We start from the raw sequence: 24,150 nt of genomic DNA on the forward strand, positions 1-24,150 counted from the left end.
ATTAACTGCCTACAACTCTAAAAAGAAAATATAAACAGTTAACTAGTTCAGTGATCCAATAATTTTTCTGAAGAATGATTGGTTGGGTAACAGGATCCAGGATCAATTTTTTCATCAGAAAACAATTGCTTTTTAAAATTTGGCTGTTGCAATGTTTTAATTTTTTTTAATGTATCCAATATGTCTAATGGTTTTTAAAATAGTAATATTAGCACGAGGAAACTACTTTTCCAGTCGCGAAAAAGAATTTCATTCAATTCGAAACGTCGGCAAGAAAACAATTGTTTTTTATGAAAAAATGGATCCTGTTACCTAACCAAACTTTTTTCAGAAAGTATAAAAATTGATAAAAAATGACCTAGATAAAGTGTATTTGTACAAAATGTTTGTTAATTGATTTTTTTATAGAATTTATAGCTTCCATATGAAGAAATGCATACATTATATGTATCGTTGTTGTGGCAATTGTTAAATGTAATGGCATAAATGAATTCTTGAATAATTGAATAGAACTGGCCGATATTTGATAAAAATCTATATTGAAACTAGCTTCCTCAAACTATACAATAGCTTATAAATGCGAAACGAAAGCTCTGCTCTTATCGCCAAACCACTTTGTTCACATATTTTGTTTTAATTTATTATTATAAACGAATTCAACAGTTTTTACTATCAACACAGTACAAAAACATTCAATGAAAAAATCTGAATGGAATTCAACAGTCACAAAACAGTCGTTCCATCGGAATTAAGAAGTACTAAACCTCGAAATCTTCCGAACAATCTTTCTTTCAACTTTTTCGCCTCTACGAAATACATATTTCCGAATTTCATAGAATCCTATTTTTTAAAGAACATCCTCAAGCAAAATTTTATGAACAGCCATAAAATTCGCCTTTGTAATATTCGGAAAGGTCACCATACTACTCATGAATAGGTAGTGCAATTATACCCAACTAACATTTTTTAGACCTCTAATTGAACCACGCCACGGGGTATCTCGACCTACAATCTATTTTTATTTTTGAGACCGTTTTTTGGCGTGATTTATGACGAATAGTTTTCGAAGTTATGCTGAAATAATTCGTTCTGGTTTTCGGTGTCCCAAGGTTAACTCTTGAGGACAGTCTCCCTAACACGTGTAGGTTAGATATTCGTCTTTTGATATTCATTCGTTATTTCAGATACAAATAATGATTCTCGGTTCAAAGGAGATATATTTAGCAAACACGTCCAGTTAGGTTTGGTTCTCACTATGTTCGATGTTGAAAATAACTTGAAAAATGAGGAAAATCTTTTGAACTATTATCAAAAATAAGACAGATTGAAAAAGGTTCGCAGGTGGTTGAGTAGAAATTTTGTTGGCATCAATTCATTTTCGATGTTTGTTTTCGGGAGATTAAAGTGGTTTTATTCCATTAGATCTATCATATACCTACCCAAATGTTTTATTTTCATTTCCTGTCGCCATATAATTAACGGGTCCAGATTAAAATGTGGCTATTGAGCAGTCCGATCATCTAAATCTAAATCACGTATATTTTTTGACAATCACATTTTGGTAATCACAGGCATGCCATTAATTTTTTTTGCAAAAAATCTTACACAAATTACATTACACAAATTCTTACACAAATTACACAAATCTCTTAAATGCTTCTGGAGATTGATTGAGTATGTAATTTTCCAACATTGACGTATCTTTGATGGAATATTTGAAGAAAAATTCTTGAGAAAAGGGCCAATTTCATTTAGGGAAACTGATGTTTTTTTCCCGAAGTTTTGTCAAGTTAATGAATATGTCAACGAAACTATTCAACAATGAATCTATTGAAATACTTTTCTCAGGACTCCAGAACAAAAATACCTATATACTGTTTTGCTAAGCAAGTTAGCATCATCAGGAGCTGAGTATGATTATAACAATGAGCTTACTCATATACTCTATACATTGTTTACAAGAATCTTCTATAATTTATATTATAGAAGATTCTTGAAGAGCATCTTGAATAAAAATAGTAGATACTCCGGTGATCAAGTACTATAACGAGACAAAAACGTTCAATCTGCAGGAAATATATTCCAAACAGCTGAATATTGCAGTATTCCAAAAAAAATGACCTTTACAACATGGATCATACGTATCCTACTAGAGGAAAAAACAGTTTTGTCCAACCGCTAATGAACAAATCAGTAGGCCAGAAAAGTCATACATTTATGTGTTCAAGGGGTTTCAACACTCTTCCTGATGAAATGAAAATTCAACAACCAATATCAAAAGTCAAAAGAAAAATGAAAACATACGTATATCAAAGGAACCGAAGAGAGATACACCAAATAATTGAAAAATCACAAAAAATAACATCTTACAATAAAATTGATACATATTTTCTAAATGATACTTTTTGGGGAGGACTCGATATTTTATACTGTTTTTTGGTGTTTATAACCACAATCTGAAAAAATAATCAATAGAGAATCTGCTGAAGTGTAGTGAAAGGACTAACTGAAAACTTCACCCCTAAAAGTTACTGCACAATATAAACTACTGGAAAGTCAGTAACTGGTCGTATTCATAAACTTTGCCTACAAATTGAAAGAATTAAATATTGACAGTAAGCTTTTTTAAGTGGTTTCGGAAAACAATCCTTTTCCGTTTTCAGAACCTGCATTCACAAATATACATGATATTCTCTATGTATAGTCGAAGTAATGTTCATTGTGAATACTTAAAGCTGTCGGCATATCAAAGGCCAAAAAACCAATACAGAGAAATAATGCCGCTACGAACTAGTCCACGTGGTGAAGAATTGGCGATTTCTATTGGACAATTTTTACTAACCTGGTTTTATAATTGGCAGAAAAATCATAAATTTGAATTTGAAGTCATGTTACGGTGACGAATAGAATGTGGGGATGAGTATCGCCGTTGTGTCATCAATGTTCAGTTCAGAACTGATCGCGATTTGAGTGTTGAAATTCGATATTGGTGCAGTATTAATTACTTAAAATTTTCGTTATCTGTTTGAAATGTGGCGTCCTTGGACAAGTACTAATAGTAATAACGAGTGTTATAACAACGCAGACTTGTTCCTGAGTAGTGAATCTAATAGCGCTGGTGAACAGTGCGAAAAAGAGATACCAGTGAATAAGATTCGGATGTATACACAGATAGTATGTTTCAATGTATATAAGAATCTACATCTCATGTTTGGTTTCGAGGGAAACAAACTATTACAAGCAACATCAGATTTGACCGAAATCCCTTTCTCAACTGTACGTAAAATAGTCAAAAACAAACATTATGAACGCAAGACGCGATGTGATACGAGATTACCAAAACCTTTAAATGTTCATCTAATAAAATCTAGGATTTAGATTTAAAATAATAAACAAACATCAAGCAGTTATGGAAAGCAGAAGAATAGTGGAATTGTGTAACAAATACTTAGAACAAATAACTAAATAACGGCAAATTTTCTATTTGGACAAAACTTGGTATGACTCTCATGACACAGTTACAAAAAGGTGGAATGATGGTTCGAGAATATGTACGCCTAACATGCCTGCAAATGAAGGATCGCGACTAATCATTGTGCATTGTGGAGGAAGTAAAGGATGGATTCCGAATTCTTTGAAAGTATGCGGAAAAAATTTTGAGGACTGCAATGTTGACTATCATAAGAACAGGGAAGCTGATATTTTTGAGAAATGGTTTGAAAACACATTGATCCCAAATTTGGATGCGAATAGTGTAATAGCTCTTGACAACGCTTCCTATCATTTGCGACAGCTCATCAAAATACCGCATAAAAATTCGAGGAAAGATTGGACACTTCCATATTAATGGGTGGAAATAAATTCATTATTGATTTAAATAATGACAGTGATAATGAAACAGAGAATATGAAAGATAAATTACCAGAAGCTTTCGGAGAAAGTTAGTGACGTGTTTTTGATGCCATCAATTGTCTGTATATATTTATATATATATATATATATATATATATATATATATATATCAAAGGGGAGCTGTTGGAAAGTGGGTTGCACTATATCGTTTACTTGAACTATACATCAGTTTAATTGACGTTCTGTCTGACTGTAGATTTATTTGTGAGAGTTGAGTTTTGATTCAATTACACCTACTCCCTCAAATTTAGTTATTCATTTATTATATATTTTATAATCGAAATATTTCAACGTCTCATTGTTGAAATGTAATATTTCATTAATTATTACTATTTATGTGTTTATTGTTATTATCTGTCATATTTATGTATCATCATATTTATGTATATGTTCAATTAATTGAATCTCATAAATAAACTTTAATAAAATATGATTTTTTCTATAAAATCGAGAGTCATGAACCAATTATGCTTATTTGGCATGTTGAATAAGTACGTATCACTTATCAAAGTAAATTGTACTGATCCGTCCAAGTCGTTCTATATTTCACGAAAATGTTTCCATGAAGTTTTCCGACGAAATATTTACTTATTCAGCAACAGCCATTCCACAGTAACAAATAAATCGCAAATGATGTAACGTTATTTATTATATTTGAAGTTACGAGTTGTTTGTGGTCAATCGCAGTTAAGCGACGGTAGCTTGACTGTGGTCGGTATTCCGTTTGAAAATAATTATCCATATTTTATGTAGGTTGTTTGAATTTACGAGCAATAAGATACATGAATTACAACAGGCTATTTGTTTAATCTAGCCTTGTACATACCAACCATGATCATACTCAAAAATTACCACATGCCGATGAATTGTAAGTATAGATGTATTCAAATTTTTGACCTAGATATTACCAGCTTACACAGCACTTAGAAATGAGTATTTTTTGGGAAAGAAAGATTTTGGATTTCTACTGCTCCACCTTCATACAAATAATTTTGCAAGATCTACACATCTTTGTAAAGAGATCATTATGAAATTGAATGCTTTCTTCGTTTCTTCGTAAGATTCACACAGATGAAGATGGAAGTTTAAAAATATATCCCTTCCAATTTGAATAATTCTTGAAACAATAAATTACTCTTTCGAAAAACGACATAATATTATATATTACTATTACTATGTTGCTATATCGCTGCTGTTCCAATGTTTTGACAGAATCAGAATCAAAGAACTTAGGCGTGCGCAGCGTTATAGAGTGCATTCAAAAAAGTGTTCTACAGCGCCATCTAGTGGCGAGTTACAGAAAAATTGATAGCCTAAAAACCTTCTCTATGAAAAATTACTTATACATGTCAAGTTTCATCACGATCGGCTGAGCGATGTAGAAGTTTATCACTTACCAACCAACCAACAAACATCCGTTTATATACATATGATTTGCAAGCGGAGCAACAAAACAGAAGAGACCAAGATTTCATAAATAAAGAATACCAAGAATTTTGCCAATAAGTCGACCAATTTCTGGTGATTTAATGCATTGTCTCGTGGAATAGAGGATTCAATTAAGATTGAACAGATTTTGCTGTCTTTCCGTCTATTAGTCTGGTTTTAGACCCATAAGTTTTCCGTTCCTCCACAAGTTTTTGCTTCATAGCTGAAAGCATCTAGATCTGTCATTGCACATTGCAAAGTGACTGTATTTCTAAAAAATCAGAGACAGTATAAATGTATAATGACTTCAATAAACGGTTAACTAGAATACCAAGTCCAGTGGTATTATTTTTTGATTGTGAAATATAGATACACTATGTTAGTTTTTAGGATCATCTCTTTATGATGCCCCAGTTGGTAAAGCGTGGAAAAAGAAAATAGTTATGAATTTCCAATTTTCATTTGAATATTTCATACCAGAAGCTTCAATTTCACACAAATTATTATGGCTAAGAACCAGACAAAAGGCGATTTTCCAGTTAATGAGATTTCTTTGTTGCACAAGAAAAATCGTTTTGCAGTTGTTTGGCTTTCTACTCTTCTATCTTGATACAAAAAATTTTGAGAATCTTCCATAGAAAGGAAGCGGGCAATCAACTTCAAAAAAATAATAATATACAAAGATGTGTGGATCATGTAAAGAAGTAACTCTCAGACACAAACTGGGAGAAAAAACTCTTCCGAAACAACTACTTCCAAATAATCATTGAATTACACATACAAAAATATTTTCGAAACAAATACTTTTATATGAACACTGAATACAAAAACGTTTTTCTCTATTCATTTTGTATTCTACACATGCGTTATGAAATTGAATCAGATATCATTTACAGGATTCCTACACAATATATTAAATGAAAGAGGCAGAATTTCACTTACATAAAACACTGTCCTCCTCACTGGTAGACATCCGATGTTTCGCCGCAAGACACTTGCTATATCAGCTCTTCAGTATCAAATATGGATAACATTATTAGAAAAAACACACAATTCATTCATTATAGCACAACTTTTTACCAAGGAACGAGTTTGATCTACTCATGTCATCGATGACATCGTTATAACCTTCATTCGCGCATTTAATTGAATCCCAGCCAAAGGAATCTAGTTTAAATTGAAAGGGGTATATTTTTAGGAGAGGTTGATTTTTAGGAAAAAAAGGCTGTGGATTTCTATTTCTCCATCCTGATACAAGAAAATGTGGGATCTTCCAAAGGAAGGAAGGAAGTACTCAATTTAAAAAAAATTCTATACATGAGATGATTTTCTGTTTGGAGTTCTATAATGACTATAATGACAAAAACGATTCTTTCATTGAAAAACAATCAACAATTATTGATATTTCCCTCTCAAACAAAAACAATATAAATTTTTTATGTGTTTCTTTGGAGTAATGTGGACTTTTTCACATGGTTTTTAATTTGTTCTATATGTTCTATAATGACAAAAACGATTATTTCATTGAAAGATAATCAACAATTATTGATATTTCCCTTTTAAAAAAACAATAAGATTTTTTTTATGTGTTTCTTAGGAGTAATGTGGACTTTTTCACATGGTTTTCAATTCGTTTTATATGTTCTATAATGACAAAAACAATTCTTTCATTGAAAGACAATCAACAATTATTGATATTTCCCTCTTAAAAAAAAACAATAAGAATTTTTTAGGTGTTCCTTTGGAGTAATGTGGACTTTTCCACATGGTTTTGAATTTGTTGGTAATCAAATAGACGAATCTTAAAGTTGTATAATACATATATGTAACTGTATATTACTATATTTTATATTCAAGATTAATTTATCGGAAGAACTTGAAGAGCATTGAATTTTTCGATATCCCTTCTGTCATCATATGTAAGAATATATACACTCTCCTTTGCTTTGTTCCATACCCATACGGTGTTTACCAGCTGAATCCTGATTATTAAAAACACAGTCACGAAACGTTTGATAAATGGTTGCAAACGCAGCTGCTGTATTTACTTTCTTGAAATTCATGACCGACATTCATCTTACTAAAGAACTTACTAGCAGATATCCTGTAGGTACCCCTATAGAAAGACAAATTATTTGCAATCATCGTTAACGCCACCATAAAAAGAACTGTTAGCTGTAAGCTGTTGGACATTAAACTCGAAGAATATTGACAACTTATTTCCGGAATTAATTGAAGATACTGTAAATAATTGTAGGAACATTGAAAGAATTCTTGATTAGTCAGCTGGAACGAAGACAATATAAACTTATACTTTTCAAGCGAGAACTACATATAGTATTTTTCATAAAAATGTATAAAAATGTTAATGCTTTATATTTATAAAGTACCGGCGTACAAAATTTTTTTTTACTCAGAACCATGAGAAAAAAGTTTAAGTTTAGTTCTCACATTCGCAATAAATTTTAGATGTCATGTTTGATCTTCCTCTTGAAGGTGATCACTTGGTGATCGAAACACTTGTCGAGGTGTTGAAATAACTGTTCGGTATTGTGAAAAAACTCCAGTAATATTCATAATGTCGATAGTCCAAAATAATACAGACAGAACGATGTTAATAACCAGTGATAACCCATTTTTGTAGAATTATTTTATAGTTACCATCAGTGATTGATTAAGAGCCTAGTTAACAATTTCTGAGAACTAATCAAGAAAATGTTCGTAACTTACATTATGAAGATACTACCGTTAGGAGCAGAAATGTAGAAGAAACTATTTTCAACACCATATTGCTTTAAGTAACAATATCGAACAAGAAATGTAGTGGAAAAATAACGAAGGATGAAATTAATCTTGCTTCACAAGCTATGAAACCAAATATGGTTTCATAGGAAAGATGTATCCATTGATCAAAAGTTTTCTTCAAATCGTTGAGATAAAATATGGAAATCCTTCAGAAGAAGTGAAGCAACTCTTACTTTTCAACGTATACCTGAGCGTTTTTTCATGTATATGTTTAGACTATCAAATACTTCATTTTCAAAGGCATTATGAACTTTTTATGGAACAATGAGATAGACACAGGAAATTATACCATAGGATAGTTGAGATTGGACTAGTTCGAAGTACAACGTTTTCAAATGTTGAATGCCAAGAAAGTATTTTAAGTTATTGAATTAAGAAAGTGTACCTCTTAACTTTCTGATTATTTCTTTCATATGTAGGTGCCATCGAAAATGTTTATCTAAATGGATACCTAGATATTTTATTGACTCGCCTTCAGGTATGTGATTATTGTTTCCTATATTTAGGGGTCCTATATTGGGTAATGTATTGCAGTATGATGTGAAAGGCAAATATTTGGTTTTTTCGAAATCGATCGTAAGTTTATTGTGACAGAACCATTTTTCGATCTCAATGAAATCTTTTTCAGCAGACATTTTCAATTGGTTGCATGAAGAGTCGGTATACAAGACAGCCGTATCGTCAGCAAAGCTCAAAATTTTACCTTTTGTTGGTATCTGCAATAGTTCATTCAAATATATTGTAAACAGGATTGGTCCTAGAACCGTTCCTTGCGGAACACCATAAGTAACAATTTTGGGATAACTCATAATTCCATCGATACTAACTCTCTGTTCTCGGTCACATAGATAGCTTTCAAAAATGTCGTAAGCTTTCCCACGTATTCCGCAGTTCTCTAATTTTCTCAGGAGTTTTTTGTATGACTGACGGTGTCAAAAGCTTTGGATAAATCAACGAAGATGCACATTGCTGGAATTTTTTTGTCAAGAGCTTCGTAAATACAAGTAGTTAGATTTTGTTTTGCATCTTCCGTTGATCTCACCTCCCTGAATCCGTATTGCTGATCTGATATCTGATCCTACTAAAATTCACTACTCTTAGTTTTAGATCAGTGATACAGGTCTCACAATTTTTTTGTCTCCACTTTTAAAAAGTGGTTTTAATATTCCAATTTTGAATATTTTGGGAAAGCAGCCTTCCTGTAAACATTTGTTGATTAGGTGAGCGTTTCTGAGCGAATTCCATCATAACCTGGAGATTTCTTCTGTTTTAATTCCATAATAACTTTGTAAACCTCCTCTTCATTAGTTTCTGATAGATATATTGAAATGTGTAATATTCGTTCATTGTAATTGTAATTAGCTGATTCTTTAATTTTAAGGACATATTCTTGACCAAGATTTGCATAGTACTCATTAAAATTATTGCAAATTTTCAAAGTATTTTCGTATCATAATCTGAAGTTCTCAGTTTTTGTTCTATTTATTAGGAAATTTTAGTTTTATGATGAAAAAGGATACTGTTAAACTTTTCAACAATATTTTTCATAATGTATACTGACCAAACATGCTATATTGCTTTGAAAATGAAATGAAACGATGAACGAAATGAACGATGAAATGAAATGTGAAAATTATAAAGTGCAGTGATCAATTCAAAGACTCAACTTCAAGCGGTTTCAATATTAAAAATGTTCCATCTTCAGTTGAGAAAATGAAAAATTATCATAATTTTTGATATATTTTACCACAATCCTCTGAAAAACTCGCCCAAATTCACTTCTGTTTCTTTCCTCAACAGCAGGTATGATGAACGGTACAAATTTGTTTAACGATAACTTGAATAATGGAAGTTTTCCTGATCTGTATGTAGTCCCATTCATTTCCTGGGCTGTCAATTTCTAATTGGCCTGAATAATGTCTGCGGCTATTAATAACTCTGTATATGGGTTGAGGTCGAGAACATAGAGGCAAGAAAATAAATATTGTATGTAATGTGATTACAATCGCAGGTGTTTTGTATGATGACACTATGGTTGATGTGCTACTGTCATTATTTAAATCAAGATATTTTGAAAACACTGAAAAAATTTGATGCTACGTATAAAATATCGATTTTATCAAGAAATTCAAAACTGGTTCTACTTCACAAAGAAGATTTTGATTAAAATTCGAAGATTTTGATACATAATGGCGGTATTTTTGGTAAGTACAGTTTTAAGGCATTGGTTTGGACTTCTTTTATCGTATTTGAACGAGAAACAAACTTCAAATTCTCAAAATATGAATTGTTTTGGAACTGTTACTTGGACTACAAATAATTTGTATCTCTTAAAACGGTATACTCACCGACTCTACTCTAATTTTTTTAAATGTAAGAGTAATTTATAAATGTTAATTCCTCTACAGCATGAAAAAAAAAATCAAAAACTTCACTTTTAATAATGTCGAATTATAACCGTAACCATAACAGATTTTTATGAATATGGGGATGGCGATATAAAGGTTTGAAAGAGTATCATACAATTAACTTGTATAATAATAATAATAATATACTTTATTGTTATAAGGAATACATCTTGTGGACAAAGCTTGTGTTCTAGTGTTCTGGCTGTATTACTTTTTTGTAGAGTAGACATATATTGTCCTGAGTTCATCTATATTTTTTATTTAAATTTTTAGTGCCTACCTGAAATATTGTCAGTTTTCAACATTTGGTTACCAAATTTTAAATTTCTTAAAATTTCAAATTAGAGATCATTTTATTGAGCAGATATTGAAGTATAAGTATAATGTACTTCTGAAAAACTACATGTATTTTATTTGTGTTGTAGGTGATCAATTTTTCAGTGGTTTGGGCAAAATGTTTGTGTACTCATGAGTTAACAAAAATACATTAGATTTTCATGGAAAATGAGATTTAAAACTAAAACAGTCAGTATTGTAATGGGTCTATGCCTGTTATTAGTGCATATAAAAATACATCAAAAATTTGATTTATCAGAATTGTTTATCGAACAATCATAAACACAATGAAATATTCTTCTCAAGAAAAATATTATTTAATATATGACTGACGACTTAAAATTCTTTGACAGGCGACATCAGTTTATTCAAAGTATTTTAATGAAAAAACAAAACATTCTTTTGAACGAATTTCAGTAAATTAATTTTCTTGTCAAAAAATGTATGGATATTTTCATATAAAGGGTGTTTTGAAATCATCAACATGTATGGAAGTTGATTGGTATTCTGATGGATTTGACGAACAAATTTTCAATAAAATCAATAAGATTTCTAAATGAATCGAATGAAAGGTTTTTTTTTTATAAATCAATGTAAAATTTCTGTCAATTTTACTGAAATTCAATCAAAAACTCTCTTTCAATTGTTCTGTTACTTCTTCACCAAAACATAATTGAAACATTTTTCAACGTCTCTGCAACGCGAAATTCTCAAATCCTATATATAAACCCATATTTGCTGATAATTCATTGAAGTGATGAAAAATAGCTATGTAACAGACTACCTAAGTGGATCTATTCAATAATCTTATAGGTATTTTAGAAACTAAAAAATTATCTCCCCAAAGATAGAGTTCATCATTGGTAGGCTAAGAAATATTCAAAGAAGCTACAGCTTTATAATACCTTCGAAAATGTGAAAAATTTTGTCAAATACATACAGGTTACGTTTCATGATTCTTTGTACACAAGAAAAATGATAGAGCTTACTATTTCCCTGAGTTAATTTCCTGGAGAAAGTGAAAAACTATTTGTATCTACATACAAAGAAGGAGAAAATTTGAATCATATTGATAATTCATTGAATTGACGTAGGTTTGAAATAATTGCCAGTTTTCAACTGTTTTTTCGTGATTGTGAATGAATTTCTTCATGTGTCTGATTGTAGGTTATATGTCCCACATAAAACCCTGAAGCATTTCATTTTTTCTACCATGGATATATAGGTATGTTTGCTTGGCAGGTATTTTTAATTTTATGTAGAATTTAAATAAAACAGAGCACTTCTCGATGAGCCTAAAATATGTGCTTCCGTCGGTCATTCCGTTTTAAAAATATAAAACAACGAATATTTTCTCTGGATTCAAATTCGAAAGCATAAGAGGGTCTACATTTCTCTATTCTTTACATGATTTCACACCAGATGATGGCGCCAAAAAATTGAGTTCACCAATAACGATAAGAAAATTGTCATTTCTATGTTATTTTTCGTAGCAACTGCTAAGGCGATAAATAAATTAGTATTGTGTGACGAAATCTCAACAGTTTGTTAAAAATTGTAGAATAAATACATGCTATAACGTTATGGTAGCATAAACTGCCTGTCAGAAGTTTCAAACACATTATATAGGTTATGAAAGATTGAGGTTAGGTTGCTGATCTGCAACTGTTTACCGGTGCACTGTTGCAGAAAGAATTGGGGGGGGGATTCAAATAGAGCCGTCACAGAAAGTATCATTTTACAGGGAACAATCAGTCATGAACAGCCAAGGGTTGGGGGTAGTAATGCAATCAACACTCTCGGATGGAAAAGATTCATATCAGGGAGTCGGCCGCAACATACTGGAAGTAATAAACTGCCACTGACCTTTCTAAACCGCAGTCGTTCCGGAGGCCTAAGAGGACCCGGAAAGAGCCCGGAAGTCGAAGTCCATCGGTCACTACGGAGTATTACGGAAGGAATTTAAACCGCAACTTTCACGTGACTGTCTTTAACAATTGAACAAAATCGCAGTTTATATCTTGTTCATGTGAGATAGCGCGCGGACACCAACTTGTCCTATGCTTTACGTGAGTTAAGTGTTGGAGAATGGTTTACTGCCGTCGTGTGCTCCGCCCGATCGACAGGGGGGAGCAGGGGGCCCAGAGCACTTTATGGGCGGACCGACTCTGGCGTTCCTCTCGCTCCCGCCAAGCCCGACGTTAGGAAAGACAGAGACAGAGCCGGGGACGCGATATAATGGTTGACGCTCCCTGCTAACCATGCTTTATGTACGTCTCTCTCGTTCGCACCCGATTTATGAGGTAACCTTCTCGCTCGGACACGCGTCGCTTGAGCTACGATGACGTAACTAGGCCATGTGACTGTGGTCAACTCCCAATAGCGAGTTTCGGCGCCAAGTTGGAATCACATGGTCGGTGCGAAACAGGGATGCCGGTTGTACTGTATTTGCTGAAGTTAGAGGATAAAAAGCTGCAGTGGTACTGGTAACAATGTGCGGCAGATTTCTAGTTTATCGGTAGATTTTCTACACATATTAAAAATTTGCAGCAGATGAATTTTTGCCAGTGGATTTGGATTAGACGCCTTGGCGATAGAATTTTCATTTCCATGTGGGTGGCGACAGCAGATGACTTGAATTCATTGTTTCTAGGTTCTGCCCGCTTCAATTTGCTATACACAGAACACAGAATAGATACAGATCATAAAACATCTATTTCCCGATTGCTTGTTACTGTTTTCTGAATTTTGAATATCTCCGACCTCCGATTGAAGGAAGAATAATACATAAACTCATTTCACTTTTCGTTTTCAAACTTTCAAAGAAATCAAAGTTTCATTTCGAACATGGAAACATGTGTGTTTTCAAATGTTTACAACCGAAACCGTAAGAAGGCCAAGGCCTTCTAGATTCTAATGCTATACAAATGTCTTTAAAAGCGCCACCCAGTGGACGAAAATTCGTATTTTCACTAGTAGTTATCTCAAATATAATGTGGACACGCTGCTAGGACATCCACAGTTGAAGTTACAAATAGATAGGAAAATTGTGCAATCAAAATGTGACTACTAAAAGAACAGAAATGAAATGATTCAGAGAGTTCATTCAAAAATGAAAAACAGGCTATTTTAGTATATGTTTTTCTCTTTAGAAACCATCTGACTTATTTATTTCTTGTCTAAGGAAAATACTGTACCATCACGAGCTTGCTTTGTTTTCATTCGAAGACACCTATTGCTAATCTCATTGGATGTACTTTATTGTATGTCTGTCATGTTGTTTTGGTCTCTAGGCTGGTTGATATCTCTGTCTTAGGTCTAGGTCTGTATACACCTGCACAAGAACCTGAAGGTTATTCATATGTGAATCAGCAGCTCCTAACATTTCTTTCTCCCGGAGGATCCAATACTCTGTTCTCAGCAACAGGATTGTATAAGGCAATTGGCAGTTTGAAGTTGAAGGCATTAAATCGAAGGTCATTACCATACTGACGCAACTTTCAGTGTCAGTTGTAAGTATGCTACATTTCGAATGATATTGTTTTGTCCAATTGTCAAAAGATGCACATATCTGTATGTTCTCTAAATAGCCTCTCTCTCCAGAAACATGAGGAGAGGAGGTAGGATTACAAGGATTTCTATGGTTGCTTATGGCGTAGTACTGATAGCCACAGAGCCGATTTTTGCCAGGTAATCATACAGCATAATCAGTCTGGCAATTATCACCAATGTGATCCCCAAGATTTTCTACGGATTCTTCGATATGTCAATAGGGACAATCGAGTTTGATATAAACGAGTGTGATAGATCAGTTTTCCCATCGAAATATTTCAAGTGAGTTGCAAATGGATGTCGAATGTGTGCTTTATTGTATATTAATTTTTAATAATTTATTTATCTTTTAGGTGTATAATCAACTCATACAAACACATTGTACAAAAGTCACGGCTATGCAAAGCGAGCAGTATAAAATACATCATAAAATGTCTATATAAATATAGACATACATCAAAGTTAATATCATTAGAAAATCTAATACAAGCACTAGACAATTGGCATTATATCTAGAGTTGGACAGCCATATATTCATCCATAGAATAGAATGTGTTTGAGATAAGATGATTCTTTAGGTATTTTTTGAAAGTATTATAATCGAAAGCTTTAACTTGAGGAGGCAAGATATTATAACAGTCAACGTTTATACAATTTTTTCTTGATTTGTCCAATCTGAATCTGTTCGGTCTTATGAGTGGAGGCTCCTAGTATTATGATCATGGACATTAGCGTTAATTTCGAGATTGCTTTTATTTTTATGTATTTCTAAGAGTGTATGATACATAAATATAGATGGCAAAGTCATAGTTTTCAATGTCGCGAAAAGGGGTCTGCAGGAATCACTCTGCTTGGCCTGTGAGATTATTCTTACCGCCTTTTTCTGAAGAACAAAAACTTTATTTGCTTTAGTACTACTATACCCCATAGAATTGTTCCATATGATATGTGAGAGTGAAAGAACGCATGATCGGCAGATAATAATGCATGATCACTAATCATAGTCCTCAGCTTCCGAAGAAGGAATATATATTTTGACATTTTCAAACATATCTGCTCTACGTGATCTGACCAGTTCAAGGATACCCAGCAGTTTAACATGATGTCCGTTTACAACAGAGGCATTAGTTGAAAAGTATAGTTTTGGGTTTAATTTCATTCAGCATGAGATTGTTGCACCTGAGCCAGGATGAAGCTCTGTCCTGGGCCAAGATAGTTTGATTGCGTAGCCCACTCTCATTCTTGCTAGTGCTGAAGAAAGTTGTGCCGCCAGCAAAAGCTATGCATTCATTTGGTAACATGTAGGAAAAGAGGTAATTGATATATATTATGAATAAGAGGGGCCCCAGTAGTGAACCCTGGGGAACTCCATATTTGGCAATTCCGAGATTGGACACATTTTCTGCATCCAGTTCTATGTACTGTTTTCGGTTCTCTAAGTAGGACGAAAGAAGAGCTAGTGGCACCCCTCTTACACCATAGTACTCAAGTTTACTGATCAATAAAGAGTGAGACACACTATCAAATGCCTTGGTAAGGTCACATAAAACGGCTGCAGTATGTTCCCTATTTTCAAAGCCTTCCACAATCTTATCGACAACTTTCTTCAATGCATTTATTGTGGTTGACTTCCTAAATCCAAACAGATTGGGGTTAAATTATTGTCTTCGTTGAAAGTACATATAGAGCCTGTTTTTAAGTATGATTTTAAAAAGTTTACCGAATATGGGAACAATTGCTATGGGGCGGTAGTTGTCCATATTTTCTCTGTCACCTTTTTTAAATACCGGAACTATTCTTGCTATTCTAAAACTATCCGGAAAGGTTCCTTCTTCAATACAAGTATTGAAAAGCACAGTCAGTGGACGGAGCACAAAATCTGCTGTCTCTTTTATGACTCTACTATTCAGGTTGTAAACATCAAAAGAATTTGAATTTTTGAGATCTGATATTGCATTGATACTGTCATGTGGTCCTTAAACATATGTTCCTTTCCCCACATATTCAAAATTTTTGTTTTGACCGATCCCTTGTACTCAATAAATTTTCCAGTATGACTTGCCGCACAGTTGCCTTTTAGTACAAAATCTAATAGGTTTATCCAAGGCCGCTGTTGGTGGGGTCCTCATAGCTTCCGTTAATCCCAGATAAAATTTTGTATCCTACCTAATTTGTTAGGCAGCAATTTGATCAGCAAACCAAAAATTAGGAAAATGAAGCAGGTGAGTTCAGCTGCTCTGAGTGGAGGTTTTTTCACTTTTCGAAACCAGGCGATCAGTATGAATCAATAATAACAATCTACATCATCAGATCCACGAAAGGTTAAAGGAAATTGATCGATAGCGAAGTGAGTGATTAGGGTAGCCGCACACAGATCGAAACGTTCTGTTTCCACCGGTGTAAGGGGCCCTATACAGATGTATCACTTCACTTTTTACCGTGTCGCACGCAACGTTACTAATCAAAATGTTTTGAGCTGGGTATACGACCAACCTTCAAATACAAAATGGTGTTTTCATGAGTGTACGCGCTTGAAAACTTGTATATAGGCGATTCGAACATGGAGTAAACATTTTGAAAAGACAACAATCAGTTAACAATATCTGCAACCTGCTGTACATTAAACAATATTTGAAGCAGTTTGCGTTTTGAGGGAACTCTTTTCTTTGAATATGTAAACAGAAACCAGCTGTTATAAGCCATTGAAATGATGATATTTTTCGAAAGGACAAGTTCATGGACGAAACAAAATATATAACAAAGCTCAGTTCAAGTTCAATAACGGTATATGGCCGATATATCGTATTTCCTTTTAGCCCCATGTCCTTTCGTACAGTACTACCCCCACCTTTGGTTCTAATTTTTTTAGTCATTGTTTCGGTGTGGAATCGTATATTGTTCACATATAGTTAACCTCTTCTCATATTCGTATCTATTCATAAAGTTTTAGACGTCCTTATTCCCTCCATCTCGATCATTTTGGTGAATACTGCATGGTATTTCCCGCTATACAGGGTGTAACTGAATAAGTGTAAAACATTTAAGGAGGAGGAAAGATAGGATCTTTCGTATAAAAAAACTTCATTGGAGCATCCCTTGTTAAGATACAGCCCCTTAAAGGGGGTACATAAAATTTGTAAAACAATTTTTTTCACAAGCACTGAAAAAGTTACAATATTGAAATCAACCTGACGTTTTGTACTACCAAAAAAACACTTAGCCAGTAATTTATTTGGTTTACCCCATGGTTGTAAGGGGTGGAAAACGCAACCCCTAAAATTTATTTCCAATGTAACTTTTTGTCTTATTATTTGTTTACTATTTAAAAATTCATTTCACACAGCCTGTCTCATTCTGAACAAAAAATGTCTCTTGGGTTTTTTGCTCAAAATGAACCAGTTCGCAGCAAAAAATTATTTTACGAACAACTACAGAGATACATTATCATATTTATTGTTATTTTATAGTTAGTAGGTACCTGCATTAAACGAATAAAGGGTAATGAACAAAACTAATTTATTAATAACAAAACACACAACATGTAGAAATCATAGTAAATGTTCAATATGTCTACCTTCAGACATTACGCATGTGTCTAGACGTCGGCGCATTGATCCACGTATTCGCTCAAATATTCCTGGAGTCTCTCTGATTACCCTGCTTGCATCCATGATGCGGTTTCTCAAGTCCTCTACATCGCGAATAGGAGTACAATAAATCAAATGCTGTAAATGGCCCCAAAGAGAGAAAACGAGAGGATTGAGATCCGGGGATCGAGCGGGCCAATTCTGTGGTCCTCCTCGACCTATCCACTGATTTGCATATGTTTCAGTTAAATGCTGACATGCTACTTGACTAAAATGGGCGGGAGCCCCATCATGCATATAAAAAATATCCCGTCTGACGCCCAAATGAGGTAGAAAATGAGGTCCAATCAAATCATCCCCAATAACTCCGAGCCACATGTTAAGAGAAAACTGTCATTGATGGTTAGTTTCGACAAAAGCGTGAGGGTTTTCATCAGCCCATATGTGGTAATTATGAAAATTAATGAACTTGTCCCGAGAAAACCTACATTCGTCTGTGAATTCTATCGTCCTCAGAAAGTCACAATTTCTTCTAATCATTTCCAGCATCCAATTGCAAAATTCAAGACGGTTCGGAAAGTCTCGCGGTAACAGTGCCTGATGTACTCGTTGCAGATGGTAAGGGTATAAGAGTTGTTCCTTTAAAATTCCGTCAAATGATCAACATTTAGCTGGAAAGCAATCTTTCTAGTACTGGTAGTAGGTTGTTCTTCAATCAAATCAAGTACTGCTTGCTCAAGCTGTGGTGTTCGTACTTCTCGATGGCGACCACAATCCTGCGTTCTTTTGTCGAATGAACCATATTCTCGTAATCGTTGATGAAGTCGAGCAAATAGTCTATGTGAAGGATGCTGATGCCGTTGAGGATACATTTTAGCATATCTTCTAGAAGCTTCTAACCCATTCCCCTGCGACAGACCGTAAACGTAATGCATATCAGCCATTTCCTCATTTGTGTATGCCATTTTAATAACAAGTGAGTTATTAAAGTAACAAACTAAGAACAGAACAACAACACACAATTAGTATTAGTTCAATTTCGAAAATTTACAAACTGACAGCGTCATACCAATTCAATTGTCACTATCGCTAATAGCGACCTACTAGATAGATTAGTTTCGTATTTTCGCATTTATGACGATGTATCTCTGTAGTTGTTCCTAAAATATTTTTTTTTGCTGCGAACTGGTTTATTTTAGGCAAAAAACCCACAAGACATGTTTTTTTTTAGAATGAAACAGGCTATTGGAAATACATTTTTAAATGGTAAACAAATAATAAGACAAAAAGTTACATTGGAAATAAATTTAAGGGGTTGCGTTTTCCACCCCTTACAACCATGGAGTAAACCAAATAACTTTCTGGCTAAGTGTTTCTTGGTAGTACAAAACGTCAGGTTAATTTCAATATTGTAATTTTTTTTAGTGCTTGTGAAAAAAATTGTTTTACAAATTTCATGTACCCTCTTTAAGGGGCTGTATCTTAACAAGGGATGCTCCAATAAATTTTTTTTATATGAAAGATCCTTTTATTTTTCGATGAGGAATCACCTCCTCAAATGTTTTACACTTATTTAGTTATACCCTGTATAATAATATTTATTATGGACTACGATGTTTTTTTTGCATATTCCAGTATTTTATATCCTTATGGTCCAAAAAATGTAGTTGCTCGTCCACAACAGTAGGAACAACTACCCTCCGCAAGACAGTCCACTAATGTTTCTTCTATAAAATATACCAATTTTTCTTTTTCTTCAGTATCTCAATTTGTTGCGTTCAGTGTGTAGGTGATACTGATCATTATCACAAACTGACAGTGTCAAAATACAGATCGACACACGAAGTAGCTATTTATCTGGTTTTTCGTCAATCAATAGTTATACAAAGAATATTACTGGAGTTTTTTCCCAACACCAAACCGTAATTTCAATACCTCGACACGTATTTCGATCACCAAGTGATCATCTTCAAGAAGAAAATCAAATTCAGTTTGATCTTCCACTTGGTGAAGCAAGCTTTCCTTCACCATTTCTGGTATGTTGAAATTGGTTATAATTAAACCTATTTCACAGGGTTTTTCAGTTGGGGCTTGATGATCTTCACTCACTATAATTTGAGAAGAAATAATCCATTCCTGGAGTTCCCTTTTTCGAGTCTGGTTTCAATAAGTATAACACGGGTACCATCAGGCCCTGTTCAACAGCTTCCTGTTGTAATTGAACCGTATCAGTACTTTCAACCGTAGCAGTATCCCAAACTCCGTAGATGTATCCCAGGTCCGATGTATAGTTCTAATGAAGTGTTCAGGATGCAGGTTCCATTGCAAAGCAGATTTGATTCCACCAATATCAGCTGATCCGTTTGAACCTAGTCTTTACTTCAGCTGGAAGTTAATCCAACAGGCACCCTGTTTGACACATCCCCCATACACGTTCACCACCACCAACCAATATACCGTCTAAGGCAGAGCTGATTTTGAAGCTCTTCAAAAGGTGTAAAATCCTATTATTTTTTTCATCATCCATGTAATGGACAAAACATATTCGTTCATAAGTATCTTGGGTAGTGTACTTGGGTACTCATTGTATCTTATCATCATTCTACGCCTTAAACAAAAATTATTGTAGTAATAATTGCTATCAAACGATATTTAGTTTAGATTCGAACCCATGCCATTTCTTAGACCTGGCCATGACACACAATCAGAATAAATTCGTGTTCAATGTTTTCAGAAACATAGCTATAACAGACATCACCATCCCAAGCGATTCTTTCCATCCAGATAGTCATAAATTAGCAACCTACAATTCAAAGTTGCACAGACCATTCTCACTGCATTTGTTTGCAGACAATCTAGCTAGGGAAATTGATACAATTATACAGATAGGTCAGAATAATGGTTTCAACGCAGATACTATCCAGAAGTTAGTCAGGAAACAAAGCCGAAAATTCATTTACAGGTTGATATATCCTCGGGTCAAACAACCAAAAATCAAGAAATGGGTAACGCTAACATATTTTGGAAAAAGAACAGAAATAATCACAGGTTTCTTCAGAAAAACCAATGTGGAAGTAGCATTCAGACCACATGCCAGGTTATCTCATTTTCTTTTCAATGCCAAAGATAAGCTTAAGTGTCCGGAGTGTAATAGTGTTTATGTGGGACAATGCGGACGAAATTTCCAAAAACGGTATGCTGAACATGAAAGGTCCTTCAGACTAGGAAAAAATGATTCGACGTTTTTAAACCATTCCTTGGCATGCAACCACAAGTTTCCGAATCTGAACGATACGGAAATTCTGCACTATGCAAGGAAGGGTTGCAAACTCAATTATTTAGAATCCTTGGAAATTCACAAGCATAAACATTGCGGGTGCAACCTGTTAAATGATCAAATCGATTTAATTTACTCTCCGGTTTTTAAATTGGCACATCCGCATTGTGAACTGTGAATTCAGGTACTCAATCAAGTCAAGTACCTCTATTTCTATTGGTACCTACAGGAGTGGTATACAGTGCTTTTCAGATAAAAGTATCCACCTTTAATAACTTTTGTAATACTGGTATTTAGGAAAAATCCAAAAACACGTCAATTTATGTTGAAAGGGGCAAGCATTATGGCTTATTTAAACTTACTGGAAAAGCCACCCCCTCACCCCTAGCATCATCCCTTTTTTTTAAATTACTTATCATATTTTTTATGTAAAATTTGGATACTCCTCTTTGAGCTGATTTCAAAAATGTATAATACTTGTAGGTTAAAGTGGTTAGTTTATGAGATAAACAATTTTTCTTTTAATAGCACAAATTTTACTTATTTTTTACTTTCACCTTATTTGCCTGTACTAAAATGGGTTGTACAACAGTTCAAACTCTTTAATCTGTTAAACTGTGCTATTTATTCTACTTCAAAAATCCAAACAACAAAAAACTCTACTTTTTATTAAAGTTTGACATTGTCAACTAGAATTTGTAGTCACTTTGATACATTATTTATTTTGTTTCGCTGAAATGGTTTACTCTTTGCAAGAAAGAATTGAAATTGTAGGTTTATACTACCAAAATAATAATTGTGCAAGAGCTGCTGCTAGAATATTTAACGAATTACATGACGGAAGACATGCAACTCATAAGTATGTAATTCAACTGATGGAGAAATTTACAACAGGGTCTGTTTGCAATAAAGTGCATAAGCGAGAGGGACTCGTAAATAACGAAGCAATCCAAGTGGCAATTTTAGGGCAAGTCAGCTTAGAGGCTCAACAACCTCAATCGTTGTCAACAATAAGTAGAGCGATCGGTGTTTCATCTTCTACAGTTTTCCGAGTTCTACATAAATTCAAGTACCACCCATACAAAGTTAAGTTGGTGCACGAGTTGAATGAAGATGATTTTGATCGTCGTCTAGAGTTTTGCGAATCAATGACGCAATTTATCAATAACAATCCACAATTGTTAAACAATATTTGCTTTTCTGATGAATGCTCATTTTCATTAAATGGCTTAGTGAATAGGCATAATTGTAGATATTGGGCTGAAAGTGATCCACATATTATGCGTGAATTCCATACATAACATCCCCAAAAGTTAAACGTTTGGTGTGGTATCCTAGGTGACCACATTGTCGGACCTTTCTTCATCAACGGAAATTTAAATGGTGAATCATATCTTGAGTTACTCAGGGAAGGGGTTGACCCACGTATTACAACAATAATATAATAATAATAGAAAATGATGATAACCTTTCCGAAGATTTACTGGTATTTCAACAAGACGGAGCTCCCCCACACTATGCTATGCCTGTCCGACAATTTTTAAACGAAACATTCCCCGCTCGTTGGATAGGTAGAAGAGGGCAGATGATGGAGTGGCCACCTAGGTCACCGGATTTAACACCCCTAGACTTCTTTTTCTGGAGGTATTTAAAAACAAAAGTTTATGCTACCCAACCAGAATCTCTGGATGATTCACGAGAGAGGATAGAAAATGAATGTCGACAATTAAATCCAGCCGTATCAAGCAATGTCAGAGAGGCATTTCAAAATAGATTATACCATTGTATGGAAGTGAATGGTACTCATTTTGAACACTTATTGTAACTTCATAATAAATAGCACAGTTAAAAAGATTAAAGAGTTTGAACTGTTGTACAACCCATTTTATTACAGGCAAATAAATAAGACAAATGAGAAGTAATATAAAAAAAGGGATGATGCTAGGGGTGAGGGGGTGGCTTTTCCAGTAAGTTTAAATAAGCCACAATGCTTGCCCCTTCCAACATCAATTGACGTGTTTTTGGATTTTTCCTAAATACCAGTATTACAAAAGTTATTAAAGGTGGATACTTTTATCTGAAAAGCACTGTATAATGGCGAATGTAATGAATCATTGTTAGTTTATTGTATATGTTTGAGAATGTCCGTATACGACGAAACTGCAGTAACATTAGTTACAAATAAAAGTGGTAAAAAACATAGAAATTTTCATTTCTCTTTCCAAATATTCATTAACTATATCGATCAATTTTACAAATGGTAATGCTTGCCAATGTCATAAATTCATGTATGGGAGAAGAAAAGCTAAGAGAAACGAACCAAATAATGATCCCTCAATGCAAGGCAATGAAAGTTCAAATGAGGTAATTCTGTCGCAAAAAGTTGGCAACCCTGTTTGAAGGGTAAAACTCACTGGATGCCGGTAATGCAGAATTACTAAACACGACACGACTGGATTCCATTTTAACACCTAATTAGTCACCGAAAAAGTGCAGCTGGTAATAAAATCGTTAATTGCCCATTAGCACCTTATTAAACCGGCCTCAAGGACGGTTTGTTATGAGGGAATTCTGAGATACGCAGAAGAAACTTTGCATGTTGCGTATGTTCAGTGGTTGGTCAAGCAGCGTGCCGATTCTGGAGGAATATTCCATGGTGTGTAACTGGTATGATTGATGGAGTCCTTGTTTTGTTGACTTATTCGATTACTGTAGCAACTGAGATGTGTGAAGTATTTGTGGAATATTTCACGGGTATTGGAGAAAAACTTGCCACTAATATCAAAAGACCAAGTGTGAATCATAGTCATAAATCAGTCCAGAATTCGATAGTTATATCTGAGGT

At 34.0% G+C, this 24,150-nt stretch overlaps 1 protein-coding gene across 2 annotated transcripts in view; it reads right to left on the minus strand.

The window, feature by feature from the left end:
- Positions 1-12,977, minus strand: part of Ptl (prothoraxless) — a 491,222-nt gene extending 478,245 nt beyond the window's left edge. For both annotated transcript variants that reach the window (XM_074185112.1, XM_023162697.2), the window contains exon 1: positions 12,756-12,977. The gene's annotated coding sequence lies outside the window, so the exon portion shown is untranslated. The remainder of the gene's footprint in view (positions 1-12,755) is intronic.
- Positions 12,978-24,150: the final 11,173 nt, after the last annotated feature.

Source organism: Leptinotarsa decemlineata, unplaced genomic scaffold (genome assembly GCF_025532065.1).
Source record: "Leptinotarsa decemlineata unplaced genomic scaffold, Ldec_3_MD MMD2_tig00026361_RagTag_RagTag, whole genome shotgun sequence".
Lineage (NCBI taxonomy): Eukaryota > Metazoa > Arthropoda > Insecta > Coleoptera > Chrysomelidae > Leptinotarsa > Leptinotarsa decemlineata.